Source organism: Mustela nigripes, chromosome 3, assembly GCF_022355385.1.
Source record: "Mustela nigripes isolate SB6536 chromosome 3, MUSNIG.SB6536, whole genome shotgun sequence".
In the NCBI taxonomy this organism is placed as follows: Eukaryota; Metazoa; Chordata; class Mammalia; order Carnivora; family Mustelidae; genus Mustela; species Mustela nigripes.
In genome coordinates this window covers 175644368-175651804 of record NC_081559.1, presented here as the reverse complement: position 1 = coordinate 175651804, position 7437 = coordinate 175644368, and positions in this window count along the sequence as shown.

Here is a 7437-nt window from a genome sequence, read left to right as displayed (position 1 = left end):
CTGTACACACACACACACACACACACACACACGCACACACACCATCTCTTAAATCTAGAAGTCAGGGGGGTGCCTGGGTGGCTCAGTGGGTTAAGCTACTGCCTTCGGCTCAGGTCATGATCTCAAGGTTCTGGGATCAAGTCCCACATCAGGCTCTCTGCTCAGCAGGGAGCCTGCTTCCCTCTCTCTCTCTTTCTCTCTCTGCCTGCCTCTCCATCTACTTGTGATCTCTCTCTGTCAAATAAAATAAATAAAATCTTTAAAAAAAAAATTCTATTTAAAAGTCAGAAAAACCAGAGAGCTTGGGGCACCTGGGTGGACTCAGTGGGTTAAGCCTCTGTCTTCGGCTCAGGTCATGATCTCAGGGTCCTGGGATCCAGCCCCACATCGGGCTTCTGCTCAGCAGGGAGCCTGCTTCCTCCTCTCTCTCTCTGCCTACCTCTCTGCCTACTTGTGATCTCTCTCTCTGTCAAATAAATAAAATCTTTAAAAAAAGAAAAGAAAAGAAAAAGAAAAACCAGAGAGCATTTCTTACATTTCAGATAGGCAGAGAAAAAAAATTGGGTAATTTCCAGAGTAGGTGGGGCTATTGGGAAATTAGCACTTCCATACATTGTTGGCAGGAATATTTTTTTAAAAAAGATTCTATTTACTTATTTGTCAGAGAGACAGAGAGAGCACTGGTAGGCAGAGAGGCAGGCAGAGGAAGAGGGAGAAGCAGGCTCCCCGCCGAGCAAGGAGCTCAATGTGGGACTCTATCCCAGGACGCTGGGATCATGACCCAAGCCGAAGGCAGCCGCTCAACTGACTGAACCACCCAGGCATCCCTACATTTTGATGATCCATTTTTATTTCTATTTTGGAAAGATTAAATTCCATTTTTATTTCTATTTTGGAAAGAGAGGGGGAGAGTGTAGGTGGGGGGAGGAACAGAGGGAGAGAACCTTCAGGCAGACTCCTGGATGAGCCTAGAGCCCAAACTCACAACCCAAGAGATCATGACCTGAGGCAAAACCAAGAGCCGAACACTTAACCGACTGAGCCACCCAGGTGCCCACCCAGATTTAAAGGACAATTTGCCAATACTATCAAAATTTTCAAGGCACATACCCTGTAATTTAAGAATTTTACATACACGAGTTTATTCTCCATAAATACTTATACAATTATATGTACGAGAAAATTTATTGCAGCATTATTTAGCATGGCAAATAAAACTCCCATAAACAACGTAATTGTCTGTTATTAGGAGAAAGATTATATAAATTATGGTTTATCCCTGCAGCTGCTAAAAATAATGAGAATGATCTTTATGTACTGGTGCAGAGAGATACATCAAGTGGAAAATAGTGTTATGGAATAGTACATACACTATAATCCCCTTTGAGTTTAAAAAAAAAAAAGATAGTGTGTGTCTTTTATTTGTGTGTGTGTGCTTTTATGTGTTTAGGGAAATTCTAGAAAGATGTACAAGAAAAAAATGACAATGGCGATCTTGGGAAGTAAGATGGGCCATTTTTGTCTTCAAATTTTACCTTTTTATATCTGAAATTTTTTTAAAGATTTTATTTATTTATTTATTTGAGAGAGAGAGAAAAGCACAGGTGCGGGGAGGAGCAGAGAGAGAGGGGGAAGAGAGGCCCTGCTGAGCAAGGAGCCCTGCGTGGCTGGTGGCTGGATGGCTGGGTCTCAGCACTCTGGGATCATGACCAGACCCAAAGGCAGATGCCTAACAGACTGAGCCACCTAGGCGCCCCTACATTTGAAATTTTTTAATGGGCGTGCATTACTTTTATAAATTAAGAACAAATGAGTTAAGAAAAACTTCTAAAACATGGGTTAATTGTATAATTTTGGGGTGGAGAAGGCTTTTCTAAGCAACCCATAAGCCCAGAAACCATAAATGAAAAGAAAACAGATTTGACCATGTAAATCTATTATAAAATTTTAAAACCAAGAGAAAAAACAAACATTAAAAGGTACTGTTTAGGGCTGGGTGAAGGGTTTTTATAGACTTAATACCAAGAATATATTTCATAAAGCAAACAAAAAAAAGGATAAATTGAAGAGACTGATAAATGATTTAAAAATGATAAATTATATCAAGACTAAAAACATCCTTTGTGAAAGACCCAATCAAGATTAGGTGTAAATTTGTATGAAAAGATCTAAAAACAAACAAACAAACAACATTTGCCACCTGCCAGGCTTCCCCACATTTTTATCTTTGGTTTGCAGCACTACTGATCATCTCATTTAGATCAGGAGCCCGCTAAGAAGATGCTTTGTAAAGCATCAGGCACAGTGTGTGCTCAAAACAAGTGTTAGTACTTCGTGGCTGACGCCCTTCTATTCATTTCTTTTACTTTTTTGTTAAATTATGCAAATGTTCAGAACTCTCTCCCACCCTCCCAAATAAATCCTTAATGATAATACAGATTTTAAGTACCTATTCCCCATTTGTCAGACAACAGGCACGTTTATTGTTAATAGCAGCGAACACTGACAACATAGAGAATGAAGCCACTGTGCCACCTTTACATATGTCACCAGTGTACCAAAAGACTTGGACTTCCATGTTGAGAGCTAGAGTATAGGTTCCACTGGCATTAAAAAATGACCAAAATACAGTGACTTAAATGAGAAGGTTATGTTTCTCATTCAGGACAGTGGAGAAGGAGACAGCCCAAAGCTGGGTAGCTCTGCCATTCTCAACTTACAGACTCCAAGGTTCTTCGAAGAGAAGTCATTTCCTATCAAGCAGAAAGGAAGACAGAGAAGATTCATAGCAAGCAGCTTATCTTTCAGGATTGGCAGATTAAAAATAATACAACCAGCAGAGCTGAAAAAAACTAAGCTGAGTTTATTTCTTGCCAGGCCAAAGAGAGCCCAGGACTCAACAGCAAGGGTAGATCAAATATAAAAGGAGGACCTTTGCCTCTATGAGGCAAGATTTGGAAGGAATTATTTGATTGTTTAAGAAAAGGATCATTAGTGGGCACCTGGGTGGCTCAGTGGGTTAAAGCCTCTGCCTTCAGCTCAGGCTGTAATCCCAGGGTCCTGGGATCGAGCCCCGCACTGGGCTCTCTGCTCAGCAGGGAGCTTGCTTCCCCCTCTCTCTGCCTGCCTCTCTGCCTACTTGTGGTCTTTGTCAGATAAATGAATAAAATCTTAAAAAAAAAAAAAAGAGAGAGAGAGAGAAGAAAAGGATCATTAGTCTCCTTCAGGAGGGGTCATTTCTGATTTACGTCGCAAAAACATAGGGAGAATTCTCCGAAGTCCCAAATGGCACTGCGGGCCCATTGGCATGCACATCAGTCCACAGGTCCGACTGAACCCCAGGAGGGTTTATCACTAAGAGGAAGGCAGGGAGACTGGGTGCTGAGAAACAGTTATGGATGCCTTCCACATTCTGCTTTGCTGGCCACCAAAGTAGCTATGATCATCCTTCTTCCAAGTCACAGAATACCCTTTCTTTCTCCTAAGGAAACAAATCTAGATTCTCTCCAGTTACTGTAGTCAGCCCAATCCCCAGAATCTCTAGGTGATGTATAGTCATATGCCTTGGGTCTGAGGTTGACTTCTGATGGTCCAGTGACTTGAACGCTAGTAGACAGGGGAGTTCACACCTCTCCACTTGCCAGATCCAGTGGACAGTGTCAGAGCAGGAACGGTATGTTCCCAGTGGAAACTCCCATTTAGAAAAGGAAAGAATGGGCAGCACTGAGGAGTTGTTGCTGTTGTCACTGTTGTTCAGTCCCTAGCACCGGTACCACACAGCTAAGCAGGAACTGTGAAGACCTCCTGCTCTGGCAGGGGAGGGGGTCAGCTGGACTGTGCTCTCTGGAAATGGGTCCCCAGTCCACTGCTGTCAGTGACCCTAGCTTTACTCTCGGAAAGGGTCTTCCTTATCCATTACCTTCTGTGGTCCCATCTGAAGATGCTGGAGAGGAGGCTCAACACGGTGATTCATCTCCTGCTTTTGCAGTTTGAGAGCCCAAATGACAATTTAGAGATCAGAAAATGCACAGGCCTTCGTAAGCCACTCTTGTGATTTTTTGGGTAACACAACTGCTCCCAAAACTCAGAAAGCTACCTGCCTCTCTTCCCCACCCCCAGTAAGTTCCATGCAGGGCTGTGCTGGGTCTGGCTCACACCAGCTTGCAAGGACATACTGTGCATATCTCTTCTTAAGTCCACATCATCAGTGACATTGTAGGGATAACTTAAAATAGACCATGGAGGGGCCCCTGGGTGGCTCAGTGGGTTAAGTTTCTACCTTCAGCTCAGGTCATGATCTCAGAGTCCTGGGATCAAGCCCCGAATCAGGCTCTCTGCTCAGCAGGAAGCCTGCTTCCCCTCCCCTCTCTCTGCCTGCCTCTCTGCCTACTTGTGATCTCTCTCACTCTGTCAAATAAATAAATAAAATCTTAAAAAAAAAAAAAAAAAAGATCATGGCAGGAGTATTCACCCCATGAAAATCAGGAGACACTAAAAACCAAGGCTTTTCTAAACATAGAACCGGTTATTAAATATTTACCAGTTGGTTCCATGTAGAAGTCATCACACCCAAATTTCTTCTGAAGAACCTTCCTAAGCCTGCCCCTGCCTATTCTCTATAACTAGCTCAGCCCATCTTCCTCCCCTTTATTTCAACAACTCCCTGAAGGCTGGATTCCGGAGACCATAACGATCTCCCACTAGCTGAATGTTCTCAAGGGGATACCCTGGAGAAAGGCTGTAAGTGAGTCTTATCTCCTGCTCTTTTGGGCACAGATAAAGGTGACTTTTCTAACCTTGCAGGCTCCATATTTTGAGGCCTTCCGTCCGAATGACAGAGGGAAGGCAGAGAAAGTTTGCAGTAGCCCAGCTCCTTTTCTTCTCCTCCGCACTAACAAATTGGCCGGTTCTTACCTGGGTTATTTTCTTTCTTTCAGAATCTTGCTAAAAGTAGCAAGAAGCAGTCCCTACACAGAGTCAACCGTTTTCAAATCACGTCCCTAAATTGCAGGGGGCAGTTTTACCAAACATATTCCCAAGGCATTAGAAAAGGGTCAAGAATCTTCCAGCCTTAGTTTGTTTCTCGGTCACTTTCTACCCGACCACCAAGATGGGTCACATATTTTAGGTTTTTGTTAGGGCAGCAGCATAGTTTCAGATACTCATTTCCCTAGTAAACAGGGTACAGCTAAAGCCTTACAGCAAAGATACCAAAATATACAATGTCTTAAATAAATATGGTTCGTTTTTCTTACAATATACTATCCCAGAGCTAAGCAGTCAAATGTTGGTAACCTACTTCTTCTATCCAAATTGTTTCATTCCTTGCCATTTCCTATCCATTAAGTAGGTTTAAATAAAACAGATTGCTTTTAAGACAGTGACTGAGAGGCTCCAGAAAGCCCTCACACCCACACTCATTTGTCCAAACTTAGTTATATAGCCATGCTGAATTATAATTACAGCAGGAGAATGCCACTAGTGGGCATCTGTGTGACCAGCTCAAAATCAGGGGGCTTATTACTAGTAAGAAAAACAGTTGGGATGGAAAAACCTGTGAACAATGAGTGGTCCCTGTACAGGCCAAAATAGAAAACAAGGTATTGTTTACCTTATGCCAGCACCCGAATACCAGCTGTGGGGAGCAGCTCTTCTCAGACCACATGGGTGACATCCAGGGGCCGTCCTATGATTTTTGTGGTCACTAGCAAATATTGAAAAGTCTGCTGGTCACTTGGGTCCTCCAAATAGTCTCAGTTCACTAATTCTAATGAAGCATAATAATGAAAACTCAAATATCCATTAAAAGTTGAAGTGTCTTCTCCAGGGAGCTCAGGACTGCTGAAAGTGGGAAGTCTACATTGAGAGAAGAGTGCATGGTTGACTTTGTTTTCCTGGTAGTCCTGACCATCTTAACCAACTCCAAAACAGGAGCCCCTTAACCTTCCATGGCTGGGGTTATACCTGTTGATTCACTTCCTTGGCTCAGGTCAACGAGAGTTCACAGACTCCCCTTCACTTATTCGGTGGCAGGCCTGCAGAAATCAGGTCCTGGACCTCTAATTCAAGCCTGGTGCCTGGAGAGCCTTTGCAGCAAATTCATAAATTGTTCCCCCAGACACGTGAATCACATGCCACCAGGAGTAGGAAGAATGTTGCATAATATTTCTGATGAGTAGAAGATGAGGTATAAATGCATCATTAGGCATGTTTCATGGGAAGGAGGAAAAAGTAAAAAAATTTTAGAAAAGGAATTGTGTAGGTGGTTCTTTTCTCACTCAACAGAGCTTTTGCTGTATCTGAAATGAGCAGTTAGGCGATTTGAGCTAGTTTTTCACTAGGCTGCAAGCCTTAAGGTAGGAAAGATTGTTTTAGTTTAAACATTTGTTTACATGAATATCTCAGCTTACAGATACATTTCCTTACCTAGTAAATTTCAGAGGTGCTATTTATTCAAAGGAAATCAAGGCTAAAATTTCCAGCAGAATCTGGGACACAGATAGACGAAGTAAACCACACACAGTTTGCACTATAGAACTGCCATCGTTATGGTAGCGAGGCCATGTGCATATTACTATTGCATATACAAATGCATCATACTATTTGGGAAATTGCCTATTTGATGATTCCTCAGAATGGAGTACAAAAATAGTGCAAGGATGCAACGCTCCTTGTCTAAGGAATCAAGCCCATGGGGGAAAGAAAGACTAATGTTCATTACCAGAAACCAATATCTTTCTGAATTTCATGCTTTGAAAACATAGAAGAATATTCCAAAAAGACAAATTGCTTTGCCTGAAAGCTGCTGAAAATGGAAATATCATCGAAGGTCTCAAAACAAGGAAATGAAGTCAGTGGCTTGTGCTATAATGTGAGCCATCCTATGCTCCTCCTGCCTTACCTGCCAGCCCCTCTCCAAAGACTGATGATTGTAGGACAAGAGAAGGAGGTGATATGGAACCATGGAGAGAAGGTCAGTTGACGGAGAGAGTGGGACGTGTAGATTCCATTCCCCCACCACAGCTCCTTTAATTTGATTTGTGTTTTCTACAGGGAACACCTCTACAAATTTACCATCCCCTCAGTGTAACCAGGGACCGTAATAACAGCTAACAGAGCACTTATTATGTGTGTCAACTTTTGTTCTAAGTAAATATATATACACACACGACCTCATTTCATTTCTTACTAATCCTGTGAGAAATGGTAGATAACATTATCCCAATTTTCCAACTGAGCAAACAATCACAGAAAGGTTAACTAACTTGTGTAAGTTCTTATAGCAAATAACACTGGAGGTAAGATAGGAACCCGGACTTAGAGTCTATGCTTTTACCGACCATCCAGTGCAGCCTCTCTGACTATAGCAATAGTTATTACGGTAGATTATATTATTGTTCCCGACTATTCATTCCCTCACTCTACAAGAGAATTAAA